Source organism: Hermetia illucens, chromosome 6 (genome assembly GCF_905115235.1).
Source record: "Hermetia illucens chromosome 6, iHerIll2.2.curated.20191125, whole genome shotgun sequence".
NCBI lineage: Eukaryota > Metazoa > Arthropoda > Insecta > Diptera > Stratiomyidae > Hermetia > Hermetia illucens.
This window is the reverse complement of record NC_051854.1, coordinates 28,672,215-28,687,975: the sequence shown is the minus strand read 5'-3', so window position 1 is coordinate 28,687,975 and position 15,761 is coordinate 28,672,215. Positions and strand designations below refer to the sequence as shown.

The 15,761-nt window shown below is 38.6% G+C and overlaps 1 protein-coding gene across 3 annotated transcripts in view; it reads right to left on the bottom strand.

Annotated features, from left to right (window-relative positions):
• The window catches only part of LOC119659858 (ankyrin repeat domain-containing protein 33B-like), a 122,260-nt gene that overhangs the window by 55,847 nt on the left and 50,652 nt on the right, over positions 1-15,761 (bottom strand). The window lies entirely within an intron of this gene.

Sequence of the window (15,761 nt, the reverse complement as noted above, 5' to 3'; positions counted from 1 at the left end):
GGAAATCCAGACGTTTAATGGCCCTTTCAGAGTGACATTTATCAAACGTTGTGTCAGCATTGAACAATCATCAGCAATAATGAGAGTTTTGCCGCTGAACTGTTCACTTTGTTCCAATGTTATTGAACAACACTTTTTCTAGAACTGAGTGGAAAAGTTTCTTTTTGTAAATATTCGGACCACAAATTTACAACCACACAAACAATTATGTTTTTAATAAATCAAAGCTGACATAGGAAACGCGACATTGATAATTGAAATGCCCAACTTTGCAGCTCAATTGAAACTGTCCACTCGAACCGCTTATTATTCCGATTACATTCCCCGCGTTATTGTCAATTCCAGTCATATTCGGAATTTGGAAGGTTTTGATCGTGTTGCTGACTGCACACCGTATCTATTACGGATCAATTTGTTGAGTTACATCTGAAGGTTACTGTCATGGATTTGTTGTTTTTATTCGCGGAATTATTCCTTCCTCGTATTTTTTGTTTATTAGTGGGAGACAGCACAAACAGCCAAATAAAAATACAGAATAATTTAATAGACTCATTCAGGTCGATCTCGAAGAGCTTTATAATGATAAATTGGTGGTCATTAAACTGCAAACTTGAGAGTGGGGCGGACAGAGAGAAAATATTTGAAAAATTCAGATGTATTTTCCGGAAAAAGATCGCGCGAAGCATGACGGCATGCTAATGGTCTAAAAATGAACCTTTCGTGATTCTATCTGCAGAAGTATCTAATGTAATTTTTCAAAAGTGTCAGAGAATCATGTGCACATCACGTAACTATCGCTTCCGTAGTATTTACATGGGGTCTATTGGAAATGCGTGGTTAATTTCACGTCTGTTCCTGACAATAGGGAAGGTCTTAGATATGTTTTCTTAGAAATGTCTTTGTCGTATATATCTCGAGCGGGCATTTATGCTATCAAAATGCATAATACCAGGTTGTTCAACAAGTTTTGCGGTTCGATAAAAAAAAAAACTCAATTTTATGGTTTGAAATACACTTTATTATTCAGTGTAGTCTCCGTAAACATCAATACACTATTTCAACGAGATTCCAATTTATGAATTCCATCCCTGAAGTGAGAATCTGGAAGGGCTGAAAAATGCGCTTCCTCACCTGTTATGACCTCATCATTTGATGAAAAACGCTTTCCACGGATGAATTTTTTAGGAGTGGAAATAGATAGAAGTCGCTAGGGGTGAATACGGTTTATGCTCCAGCAATTCGAACTTGAATTCATGGATTTAACCATTGTCAAAATGTTCTTGTGACACGGTGCATTGTCCTGATAACAATTAATTTTTTTTTCTTCTGCAAACCTGGATTTTTTTCACGAATTTTTTCCTTCAACTGGTTTAAAAGATTACATTAATATTCAGAATTTGATGTTTTACCAGTTTGAAAGTAATACACAAACAAAATTCTTTTCGCATCCCAAAAAACTGATAATAACACCTTCTTGGCCGACTTCTGGACACGAACTCGTTTCGGAGCCGAAGAACCAAAATTCACTCCACTCTTTGCATCTTGTTTTGCTTCAGGATCATGGTGATAGACCCAAGTCTCATCTATAGTGATGAATCGACCCACAAAATGCACTTTATTCCTTCGAAAACACTCTAAATGTTGCTGAGAAAGTCACATTTGAATGTGTTTTGTTCCATTGTTAGCGAATGCGGCACCCATTGTGCACACAGCTTTTTGAAACCCAATTCTTCACTCAAAATATTGCCTACACTACCTAATTAATACTAAATTTCTTTCAGCCACTCGACGATTTTCCAATACGATACTCTGCATTTTTTCTACAATTTCTGGTGTTGTTCAATTCAGCAAACATCTTTATACTGTACTAATTGAAGGCAAAGAGTCCTTATACACTGTCAACATCCGTTCATGAATTTCCTTTGCTTTTAAACCTTCCAAAAATAAAAATTCAATCACTGCACGATACTTGATTTTTTCTATTGTAAAAAATACTGTGACACGTCCATACTAAATGACTTGTAAACAAAGAATGAATTGACAGATTGAAATGAAACTTCACATACGTTCATATGAAGAGTGTACCAATATAACAAAAAAGATGGACTAGTAACAAAGCCCTCTCTTATCGAACCGCAAAACTTATTGAACAATCTAGTAAATAAGGCTTTTGTAAGGCAGTGGAGTTAAAAAAATATATTAGTGGATATTTCGAACTAACTCAAAATGCATTCTTCCAACTTAGGATTATCGAACTAAATGTAACAAGCAAGTAAAGATATGCCAATAACACATATTCTATATTCGCTGTCAGAGATGAAATGGATACCGAGGAAACAATAACTTCATTAGATGTGAAGGGACAAAAACGTTGCCTATCCCAATTAAAGAGAAGTTCGGATTCTTCAATAATTAAGGGTTAATATTTGTCTGAAATTTTTTTATTGTTTTGAAATACGCTTGAATATTCCTAAATTCATATTCAATAACGTATAAAAACCAACTAGAAAACTTCTTAAAATATTTTTTTTTCTGGAGAAACTACCTAAGAAAAAACCGAACTGAAAGCGCTAAACACTTCACTTTCAAATTTCAGCAGTCAAACAAACGGAATATGGGGTACTGGACGCTTCGGATATAAGGATTTTGTGTTCATCTTGTATGAGAACTTTCCTATGCAGGTTTTTCCAGCAAAATTGAAATTCGGACAACGTCGAACGAAATATGTGAATGTTCAGAAAGGGAGTGAAACAAGTTGTATGTGTTTTGTCTTTTTTACAAGAATGTAACGTACAGTCTGTTGGACATAATGCAAAGAAAATTAAAGAAACAATAAAATAAACCCTTGATGGGGCGAATAACAAAAGAAACTGTATTTTTATGGGCAAAATTCAAAGCTGGACAGTGCTAAAAATCATAATAATGTCATTGAAAACCCAAACAAGTCGGGAAATCCGAAGCTGGACGCTTCAGATATAAAAGGTTTTGTGTTTTCCTATGTAAAGAACGATGAGTGCATGGCAGTTCCGTGTGTACATAGTTAAAAATTCAATTGCTCTCTATTGAAAGAACCATTTACACAAATAATTTGATCTGGAAAGCACTGTATTGAGAATAGTCAACTTCGTATACTTCACACTAGGGGTTCAATATTATGAGCAAATGTGAAGAAGTTAACCTATAACAGATACAAACAAGTCAGGAAGCGGGGCGCTTCAGGTTCATAGGTTTGTGTATTTTTTTTATAAAAACATTTGAGTGGACACTTGTCCCATTGGTACCCAGCACGTAATGTACATGTGTATATTAGATGAGCATATCCATTTCATGTGATACTAACATTCAAAGTCTTGAATTTGCACAGAACCGACAATTTTGACTTCCTATAGGTGTGAGGATCATTCTGTATATTATAGGCTACATTGCTTCAAAATTGCCTGATTTAAGGATGAACCTAAGAGGGGTTTTGCAGCCAATTACTAAAAATTATAGTAATATACTATTATTAACTTTATTTGAACAGATATCGGTATACAGGGTATTTTGGAGCCTAGGCACCATATAGTGGCAGCTTCTTAGTTTTTTTCAGATTTTTCGGTTGGGTAATTTCTAAAAATAGGTCCATGGAAGAAATGATCACTTTCGACTCCTTGCACTTCCCACCCTTCCAACAAATGTCAACACTAAAACCGGCTTCGGAAAGCACTAGACCTTTCATTTGATACCCCACATGACTATATTTGGTGAAAAAAAAACTTTTGCATGTATGGGGACCCTCCCTCAAATTGGACGGAGAATGATGTGACTCACTGTATGCGTGAGCGTCCACAGCTCCCACTTTTCCACCAAATTTGGGGTCAATCGCTATATCATTTCCGAAAAAAATGCGTGAGACAGACAGACAGGCGGTAAACCGATTTTAATAAGGTTTTGTTTTACACAAAATTTTAAAAAGGGCTCGAATGTCGTTAATTATGACGTCAGCATCTTATTTGCATGATTTAGGATGCAATAAATTCGCACGAAATTGATAAGTGCTATAGCTTTGACAGCGAGGCTAGGGCCGGATTTTCATGAAACTTGGCATGCGTATGTGTAATACTGTCCTCCATGCTTCTGCAAAATGTAGTACTCCTAGGATGAACTTAAAAGGGGTTTTTCAGTCAATTTCTAAATGTAGGCAATATATTATTAGTAAGTATATTTGAGCACATATCGAAATTGGACATATTTTGGGGCCTAGATTTCATTTAAGCGCATCATCCTAATTTTTCAAATCTTATATGTTTTCCGAAAATGAATCCTGTCTCACTTTAAGTGTGCACATTGTGACTCTTTATTTGTGCACTTTACAATGCACGTCGAAATCAATAATAGTTTCGGAAAGTACTCATCGGGACCTTTCATTTGGTAACCTACATGACTAAATTCGGTGAAAAAAAGTACATCCACCCCTTGCACGTATGAGGAGCCCTCCTTTAAACTCCTCGGAAATTTATGTCACTCACTGGATGGGTTGGATTTCATAGTTCTCATATGTCCACCAAATTTCGTTCGGATCGGTTTAGCCGTTTTGGAGAAAACTGCGTATGACAGACAGACAGACAGTGAATCGATTTTAATAAGGTTTTGTTTTACACGAAACCTTAAAATGACTAGTTAATACTTAGCGTATGGAAGCTTTTAGTATTACAGTATTTAGTATACAGCCCTCACTGGCTAGTGGCATAGATTCGACCAAACATTGAACTTATTCGGCAGGAATCTTTCTCCATCCTTGGGGAAGGCGTTCCATCAAGAATTTTTTGTTTGAAATGGGACCTTCGCGAAGCCTACCGTCGACATAAACTCGAAAGCTTTCAATAGTATTGCAGTCTCTGCACTGGCATGCAGATTTAACGTCAATTCGTACTAAAAAACGCACAATTTTATGAATTATTTCAGCTAACATTTTCATGATGAAATATTAAAAAAAAATAAGGCAATGGCAGCTATTATTCAGATGCGTCTCGGCAAAAAGTTGCCACCTATAACTCAGTACTGGGTGACTAGAAATAAACAACCATAGTTCTATCATTAGATAATCGCTTTCGTCCGGTAACGCTGGGAGCGTTTTTCGAAATTTCAATTGTTCGCTTTTTGGAAACACTTTGAAGTGAAAAATGTGATTTTTAGGGAAAAAATCGGCTAATTTATTACCTGATAAATTATGTATAGAGACATTGTTCAAAATTTCAGAAGAATCGTTGCATTAATTATTGGTTATGAGGTGCACAGACGTGAATTGCGGGAAAACGCTTTGAAACTTTGAACACTACAAAAAAAAAAAATGAAATAAAACCCTCATAAGCGAGTTTTATCGGCTTAGCTCACACTGAATCATCGATGTCAGCTCCATAAAGAATGTAGCTGTCATCCATGATGTCTGAAGAATTTTTCTGCTTTCTCTCGACGAATCCTCCCTTCTTTAGTCTGCTTTTCAGCTCCGGTTCCACTCGGCTTATCGTGCATTCATGGCCGTTTGGTGTATTACTGGTGCATTACATGTCTTGCATAATGGTAAGTAAAGCAAAGAACCTTCATTGAGGGCACAGATTGCCACATAAACTACAATCTCAACGTTGACAGAGGTTCCAATCAGGTGCTTTGGTGAAATTTCCCAAATAAGTTAGTTCGAACTCTAATTTCTTGTCCTGCGTAAAACCTTCGACACGTCTCTCCAGGAGGGCACCTTAGCTCAGATCTTCATAGATAGCGGCTTTAATATACCCGCCACACTTCGAAATTTACTTTTCAAATCGCGATAGAGCAATTTAACTCAGCCCAACAGCTCTTCTGGCATTAGGTGTTGCCGCAGAGCATAAACACCTTTTCTAGATTCAGGAATGCAAAGAGGACGATGCTTCTCACGGTGTTTTTTCATGAGTAACCGCACAGCGTATATTACGTCAGTAGTTCCACAGTTCTTGAGAAACCCGGCTTTAATTAGGGTGATTTGAAAGATTTCGTTTATCCAGGATGCGTTCAAAAATCTTCATGGTATGGGACAACCGGATCGGAAGGTAATTAGAACATTCTGCTGGACTAGCTTTCTGTTCCCATATTGGAACGGTCGTGCTTTCTTGCTATTCAGATGATATTCTACCTTCCTTAGTAACCTGATTGAAGAACTTACTCAGCCACAGTGTTGGGTCCCAATTCTTCCCTTTCCACATCTCAAACGCGATCTCGTCAAGTCCTGTTGCTTTCCCCATTTCATTCGGTTGATTGCTTCCTTCGACTTCAGTGGTGCTGACAGTTACGTCCGTATATTATAGTTTAAAGTGAGCTCTCGGCGTTTAGGCTCAACACCACGATCCCGCTGTGATAAGCAACAACTGTACCAGTTTGTACTGAGTGCATGGCTCAGTCTTCATACTAGTGGATGTGAGACATTCTTGTAAATTTGTCAATGGCTAATGTATCGTTGAGAAACGTATGGTAGAGGTGGTTCTTCTCACGAATCTTCATTAGACATCGTCATACCAAAGCCAATTATCTCGGTTCATGAACCGTGTACCCGGTTTGGTGACATATCCCGCTTTGTAGATCGTGTTTTTAACTTGGTTCCACGATTCTTCGAAATTCTTATTTCTATCTAATGGTTAGTAATCACCTAGGTCTGTCTATCCGTCGCATTTTTCTCGATTTGACATTAATTGCAAAGTAGAGAGTGCGGGGTTAAAAGATACAAACTTAAAAAAAGAGAGGACTCATTTTCAGAACTAACCAACCAGAAAATCTGAGGAAAGCCATAATGATACCGCTGTATAAAATCTACGCCTCAAAACACATCCTATGCAGATTTATGTTCAAATAAAGTCAATAATAGTATATTTCGGATTTTGACAGAAATTGTGTTTTTGAAAGGCAAATGCGTACAGCAATTTGCACGGGCTTTACTCAGGCTTCGGACACAAGGTACTCAATTCTCTGGGGCAGCTGCTATCTTTCGCAAATGGTACGGGCTGGCTCCGAAGATCTAAACCGGGTAGATTTTGCCCCTTTGCCCTACCCACAGCAGTCATGGCCTCAGGAGTTTGTCGCATCAAAACGGCACATTGCAGCGCTAATTGGGCTCCCCGGACCAGCTACTGATGCTTACGTACCTACCATTTATTATCTACCATTGAATTTGAAATTCGCTAAGAAAGGTTATTTCCGCAAAAGGTTTTATCGGCTATCAAACGAATGTGCCGGAGTCGGCCCAGATTTGCAGATCGGCATTATTTAGAACTATACAAACGAGTAGATCAGAAGATGTGTCAAAACCCTCCTAGGTACTTATGTAGAATTGTGTGTGAGTAGTCCCAACGGGCTTCTAAAGTTATACATGGTTAGGTAAGCATTTCAGATGCTCTTCATAACAAATTGATTTTTCGTTCTTTAAATTTCCTTCCCTACTTCGATTAGGCCTTATTTTACATTTCGTTATGAATTTTAATAGATCTGAATATTTTTTTTTCCCGAAAAGGAAAAGGGTAGTTTTATTTTAGAACAGCATGAATTTATAGCTTCTCGATTATTCTCTATTTTTGTGAAAAAAATAACGACACGATACGATTATCTACTTATCTAGTTGTAAGACCATGCCCTCTTGTTTCTTTTTCCTCGGCTCCGCTTTATGCCACAGGCATTAGTACTTGATTTTCGATGCAATTTGCGTAAGATCAGTGTCATTGCTTGCATATTTCAATGTTTCGGAGTAATCACAGCGAGCCTGACATTTAATGATGTTTTGTTTTCAACTTATTGTAATAGGATTTACATCAAAATTTCTAATATCGTGGCCTGCATTATATTCCTGATCCTGGAGGTAATTTGGGGAGGCCTTCGCCGGCAAACATAGTAAAATATATTTATTGCTTCTATTTGAGTAGATTGCAATAGGACATACTTTGAGGAAAAGTATTTTTCACTGAACATGGCCCTACCCGTAATTTATAGACAAAGGAAGAACCTAGAGGATTTTATATATGGAACATTGGAATCGGAAAATCAAGTGAGGAGAATGCATGAAAGATGTAATCACAAACTCACTCTTAAAGTAATACCTAAATGTTTCTATTGGCAGGAATAATTGGTATGACGCGTCATGTAGAGTGTTAATTGAAGCTTTCTAAAATATTTATATTGGGTTGGGGAAAAATAAATGTCGTATTTTGTCAATAGATGGCGACAATTAAACATATCTTGTGTTGTACTTATCGCATCGGGTCATACTATACGGCGATTTGAAGACGACAATCTATGCTACAAGTGTCTCTTTGACAGTGCTGTGATCGTACGTTTCAGTCTCCAGTTATAGCGCGTCAAAGATGGAGTCCACCAAGCAAGAAATTCGTCATATTTTACTTTTTTACTACCTGAGAGGTAAAAATGCAACGAAGACGGTCGAAAAAATTTGTGAAGTTTATGAGCCCGATACTGTAACGATTCGGACAGTACAGCGTTGATTCGATCGATTTCGTTCTAGTGTAGTGGATGTCGAAGATACACCCCGTACTGGTAGGCCAATCGTCGTAGAAACTGACAAAATCGTCGAAATCATCCAAGTAGATCGGCATGTGTGCACTCGCTCGATTGGCCAGGAACTGGGTATAGACCATAAAATCGTTTGGAACCATTTGCAGAAGATTGGATTCCAAAAAAGCTGGATGTTTGGGAGCCACACGAGTTGACGCAAAAAAATCTCTTTGACCGAATCAACGCCTGCGATGCACTGCTGAAACTGAAGGAATTCGACCCATTTTTGAAGCGAATGGTGACTGGTGTTGCAAGGTGGGTCACGTATGACAACCTCAAGCGGAAAAGATCGTGATTGAAGCCGGCCGAAACCATCGCCAAGCCCGGATTGACGGCCAGGAAAGTTTTGTTGTGTGTTTGGTGGGTTTGGAAGGGAATCATCCACTATGAGTTGCTCAACTATGGCCAGACCCTCGATTCGGTCCTCTACTGTGAGGAACTCGACCGTTTGAAGCAAGCAAATTACTAGAAGCGCGCAGAATTGATCGGTAGGAATGGTGTTGTGTTCCACCAGGACAACCCTCGGCCTCACACATCTTTGATGACCCGCCAGAAACTACGGGAGCTCGGATGGGATGTCGTATCGCACCCACCGTATAGTCTGGACCTGGCACCAAGTGATTACCATCTGTTCCGGTCATGCAAAACGCTGTTGGTGCTACTAAATTGGCCTGAAAAGAGGCTTGTGAAAACTAACTGTCTGAGTTTTTTGCAAATAAGGAGGGGGGATTTTATAAGGGGGGATAATTAGGTTGCCTTCTAAATGGCAAAAAGTTAACAAAACGGCGCATATTTGACATAAATCGGAAAATTCTAAGTATGTTGAATAAAGCGCCAAATTTCGATCACAAATATGGCATTTCTTTTTCCCAACCCAATATTTCTGTGTAGCATGGAGAATATATACATATCTAACTTAGCAAAAATTACTGTGGGTTGCAAACTGTATCTTGAAAATTTAAGCTTACCTTCACTTTGATGATTCAAGAAATTTCGTGTATCCTTACGTCTAACAATAGTTTCTCCAAACTTACCTGAAATAAAAGAAACATGAAATACTTTAGATACAACTGGAACCCAACTTTTTTTCACCGAATATGTGGAGTATCAAAGGAAAGGTGTCGATTAGTGCTTTCCAAAACAGGTACAGGTTTTGACATGAATTGTAAAATGCGTGATTAAGGAGGCAGAATGTCAACACCTAAAGTGAGACAGATCTGAGAAATGAGAACTACGTGGCGTAGAACAATTGACGAGGAGTACAAGATTCTCGGAAAATCGTGAGAGCAGGAAAAATACACTGCCACGAACGGATAGCAATAGCACACAGAGCGATTTATGGCAACCATATGAGTTCTCGGAACGAAATTTTTAATGAGGACTACCTCTTTCCACTCCTCCCTAACTCCTGTAGAACACAAAAGAAAATCAAGCGCGGCCTCCATTCAGATTCGTCTCGGATCTCGAGTTTCCCGAGCAATAGTTTTTGTATTTGTCCATGTTCAAGGTCAAATTCGTTTCAGTTTTGATTTCACGCGATATTCCTATTTGGTATTTATTTAGTACGCAACGGATTAAAAATTTTCGTAGTGATGTGAGAGAAACTGAAATGTCAAAAAGGATTCTCCCTCCCCACTTTCGAGCCTAGGTTTCTATGCACGCCTCTGAGAGACCCTCACAGCCGGCTTTGCCACGTTTTAGGTTTTACGATGGCCCTGCCCTTGTGGTTGACTTCGGCCAATCATATATGAGTATTTTCATCAAATTTGATGTCAGTAAGTGAAGCATTTTTCGAAAAGAAGAGCGTTTGATAGACCAACGGGCAAAAAAACATCGAACCCATTTACATAACGTTTTGTTATAGACAAAATCGTAAAAATGACGAAATAGTTCAGTACTAAAGTCTTTAGTAGTATTAGTAGGCCTGTTCTATCCTATCCTCTTAGATTCGAACCTGGGGCATAAGAGTGAAATCTCGAAGCTAAAACTTCGGCTATCGCATCCAATTATGCAATTTTCTCATCTTACCCAATTTTATCTCAGGAGAACTTAGCGTTAATTACAACATACAAAATGTATTAATACAACTATTGAATTTTTAAACACAAATGTGGATTTACATATGTAATTACATACATGCCTAGCTTGAATTAGTTTTTAAAAAATGTTCAATTGTTTTTTGCTTCAAAGAAACTTGCTATGCGCGATTAAAGAATTTTCTAACGTGGCGAGGGCAGTGGACACATTCTCGCCTACATCATTTTTCAAAAAGAAATTTCGAAGTTTCTCCAATGATTTTCTACCCTCGTTTGATGATACATATGATATGGGCTCAGTTTCGTCAACATCGTCTCCCTCATTTTGAAACTGTTTGATATGATAGACTGCGTGGCATTCTTCCACGCCTTATCAAACGTCATAATTGCTGTTAATACAGAGATGTTTGCGGTTTCATTGTTTTGAATACAGTCTAGAATAATTCTTACAACTTCTTTTCTATAACCAGTTTTCACATTTTTAATTATTCCTTGATCTAGAGTTGTAATTTAAAAATAGTGTTCGGGATAAAATCAATTTCATGTTTTTAACTTGGGTGGGTTGTTGTGGAAGGCGCAATTACCCAGAAAAAGTTGTTGTTTTCTTTTCCCACATCGTTATCAAATTTTAGAAGCCAATTATTGAATATCTCTGTAGTCATCCATGCTTTTTTATTTGCTTAGTAAGTAGGAAAAGACTCCGTATCTTTGAAGCATCGAGGGGGTTTCGGCTTACCTAGAGCTAAGGGTTTCAGTTTTTTCGTCCCATCCATACTGGTGGCAAGCAGGAACGTTAATTCTTTCTTTGTTGTGCTTTCCCCCAGTTTTTATCTTTAAACGTTAATGTGCGATCAGGAAGACTTTTAAAGGAAAAACCTGTCTCATATGTATTGAAAATATTGCTTAGTAAATAATTTTGTATGAGATTCTTTAGTTCAACTTTCCATTCGTAACATGCATCCTCATTGGCACTCGCACTTTCCCCGCTTAATTTTTTGAAAGAAATGTCGTATCGAGTTTTGAAATTGGTTAGCCATCCTTCGCTTGCTTTGAAGTCAGAAATGCACAATTGTGAAGCGTACTTAAGAGGTTTTCACTTTAATAAAGACCCTCCAACAGGTAAATTTTGACATCTATATTGTCTAAACCACTTGATTAGGGAGTCCTTCACTCGTGGAAACTCTCTCTGTCTCTGTGTCTCTGGTCATCCAGTCTGCTTCCCAAAATGGTCGCTTTGTTTTTGAGAATTGCAGACAGTGTGGATGGTTGAATATTGTAACTTTTCGCGACATCTTTTTTGGATCCTTTTACGGCCGCTATCATTTTCTTTTTTTCGGAAATACTGAAACTAACATACTTTTTTCCGGCACTTATTTTGACGGGAAACTGCGGACGGACTACAGAAAAATTACTTGTCTAAAAGGGTAAACAATTCGCGGAACCCGAAGTATAAACATTACTTCGAAAACTTCAAATTATAGGAGAAGAGGCCGGTTTGGTTCGAATTATAGAGTGGTCTCACACAAAATTTGTTCGAATTACCAAAGATATGAGCTGAGGAGTTCGAATTATCAAGAGTCGGCTGTACGATATAATAAGGGGCTTCAATCTTTTACTTGTTATTATTTCACTGAAAAGGAAGAGAAAACAACATTATTTAAAATGACACAGTGTTCAAAAATTATTCGTTGTGTGAATCTAAATCTTACCAAGCCCCGTTATTTTTAGTTTCATGTCAAAGTAAACCACGTGGATTCAGATCTGAATCTGCCATTTCTTCGAATAGTGTAGCATTGTTTTTGAGGATTACCAAATTTTCCGAACAAATCGTTTGTTTCTTCGATAATCTCCGAATATGCATTATTTCAATGTGGAATCCACTTCTTACCAGAAAAATGGGAGACAGTAATACGTGGTTCGAAATTGGCAATGTTACAAATCATCGAGCGGAAACCGTAATATGATTAGCTTTTTTCCGAAGATCTCCAAATTGGTTTCTTCTCGTCAATACTATTCAGGAAATATAAACCATTTTAGATACTCTTTAGATCGATGGTTTTTCAGTTGTTTTTCGCACTCTCAGTCGTTTTCCCAAGTATATAATTCGAATATAATGACAAGGACACATTTACCCTGAGGAAATTACAGACTCCCCCACATTAAGCCAATGTTTATCCCAGAACTAAATCAATATTAACACCTCTATTATCACGAATCATTATTAGCTCTTGAATCTGAAGTACAACTGCAATAGTACGTACAACGGCATACAAACGGGTGCATGATATATTGCAAAAATAATAACACAAAGCAGAGCTTTTTGATTCCTTAACAAAATAACAGAAACATGTACCCATTCAATTAAAGCAATATTTATTTCTCAAAGTTCGACATTGTAGCCGTCCAGTTCGCCCGATCCAAGATAAACATAAGAATCAGATACTTTGCTTCGTGTCATACCAATTACAAGACTTCAATGATCATTGCACGGGACTTACGCAATTTCGATCCCAATGCGGCTGCCACACAACCACTTAAAACAGAAATAAGTTAGCCGTTGACAAAAATTTATTGCGAAATTGCTGCTGATTGACTGTCTGTTTACCTTTGATTAACGGCTGGAATTACCTGGTCTCAAAATGGGGAATATTGTTTAAACGCCACATTACCGATTTGCAATTCGCTCGCATAAATCACGATCAGTTTCAATTCATTCTTGTGAACTGTGAAAATGTGATACGAAACATATTGGGTGGACAAGTGGCTTGTCACGTTGAGAATAAATTTAGAACTATCGCTAAGTAGGTTAGCTGCGTCGCTATCAACCAGATTTCTCTCAATTTTGTAGTCGTGTTTCCCTGAGAAATGCGAACAATCTACAAATCATACGTCAAAGGAATTCAGCTTCACATTTATATACAATTCTTTACTTCATTTGTAGAAATCGATTATTTTTTGGTTAAGACAAAAAATAAAAATTTCAACCCTTATTACAAACCATCTTCTCGATTAAGTCTAAATATTAGACAAGTCCTGAAACTACAATTCCCCAGAAACAGGAAAAGGAATCTGAAGGGTCAAACAAGGGGCAATCCACCAACCTTCCACTTACCCACCACGGACAATTGTGACGGTTGAGGTCGGCCATCAAGGCTGCCAGGAAGTAATGTTGGTTGGAAAATAGACATAGTAATGTTCTACCCAAGGCACTTAGGGAGTCCATTCAATTTCCAAAAATCGGTGGGCTCCTGGACGCCAATTAATACGAATGCTAAGAATTCTGACTATTTACATATAGGTTATGCAACCCCAGCCATTTCAATATATTCGATCGGTAATCAGTAACAATGAAATCAGCGGGGCTATAAACAGCTTTTCCGCAGATAAAGTTTCGGGCCCAGCCGAAATAATATTAATCAAACTCCAAAAACAACAACAGGATTCTTTCATGCTGGCTTAACGAGAAGGGAATGGGAGGAGGTGATTTCCCCTGTATCCAAAGTTTTCTCGGGGACTCAGAATAGGTTTTCAATGAAAATGTAGTTGTACAAAATTCGGTTGAACCACTAATTCTTTTATTCGTCACAATATTCCTCACTGATTATAATTAAAAAATGCACTTAAATTTTGTGACGAGGTCCTCACTGGCAACCAAGAAAAAAAACAGAATGAACGAGCAGTATTTTCCTGCCGTCCTCTAGCTATCTGCGATCTTGCCAGTCCACGAAACCTCCACCGGATGGAAAAGCAAAAATTATGTAGCTTCGCCACCCCACTCCACCCCCAGTTAAAACCAAAGCAATTTGGATGCCAGCTCAGCTGCCATTAGTCGAAACGGACGCGACTCGCGTCCCTCATCTTGGTTGCCTTTTCTTTCGAGAAAAAAAGCTTTAGCTAGGCCAGGGAGTCACTTGCGACATCAAGACTGATATGATTAGCGAGTAATGGTGGCTTCAGCTTCCGCACTTCGTCCTTGAGCAGATGCAACATTCCGAGGGTGTTAAGGCTAGATCTAATGTCGCCTATAGGGTCGTTGGGGAGTTTTAGGTTTCTCCGTATACCACCTCCTCGAAGTTTGCAGTAAATTTCTCGCTGTCTGGAGACCAAGTAAAACGAGAGCCAGGACTTGCGACCAGGAAGGCTCGCATTAGGTCACTGTAGCAATTTTCAGGATTCTGTGTAATCTTTTGAACATCTTATTGGACTACGGGCGGTATGTGATTATCCGTTGGCGTTCCAAGCCGCGGATTTTACCTAGCCCCAAGAAAACGAGGACTCGAACTACATTCACTGATCGGTGTTTATGATTGCCGGTACAGAAGCGTGGAATCTACTATAGACAGAGAGTTCCGGCACAAGATTTTGAGGTTTTGTCTTTTAGAGATTTCGATGGAAAAGGGGTAGGACGTGCAGGTGACCTAAGGAAGGTTGTGGGGCCGATAAGGGATAGTGGCACAGGAAGCCTTAAGATGAGAGTGCTAATATCCGCAATAACAAAGCGCCAAGAAAACGTTCGTCGAAGTCCTAGATTCGTGTTTAGTCGTCATGAATGAGATCGACGCGGAATCTGCAGCCACGAGTTTTGAAGTTTGTGATATTAGGCCATTATTCCGGGATGCTGGCAGGACCGAAACTTTGACGTATATATCCATCAGGTAGTGGCACCGACTCAAATCATAAATGGTTAGTCGACGTGGTGCTGCGTTTCGAGTAGCCGTCGCCAGAGCTCCCAGCAGGTTTAGTTTTCTGTGCAGGGTCTGGTTCATTTAGTAACCGTCCGTCCGTGTTAGCACTGATGAAAGGAGCAAGTGGTTCCCGAAATAACGGTGTTTGCAAGACCAATAAATAACACTAGCGAATAGAAAAAGCAAGTTTCAATTATTTCAAATAATTTAATCGCCAGAAATATCGCGTAATTACACTCAGAGGATATGATCGCTTGAAAAATATAAAAAATTACCACATTCCACAAAAAAAAAATGAATAAAACGGGGGTCAGCCAATTTTCACCTCGGCCAAAGCTTTCCACATAATATTCGCACCGAGGACAGATTTGCTTTATATGGCCCTCGTTCCATGGCTTATCGAGATTTATCGGAACTGTATTTCGTTCAGAAATGTACCACACTCTCAGAAACGGGGCATGGTTTTCATACCCAA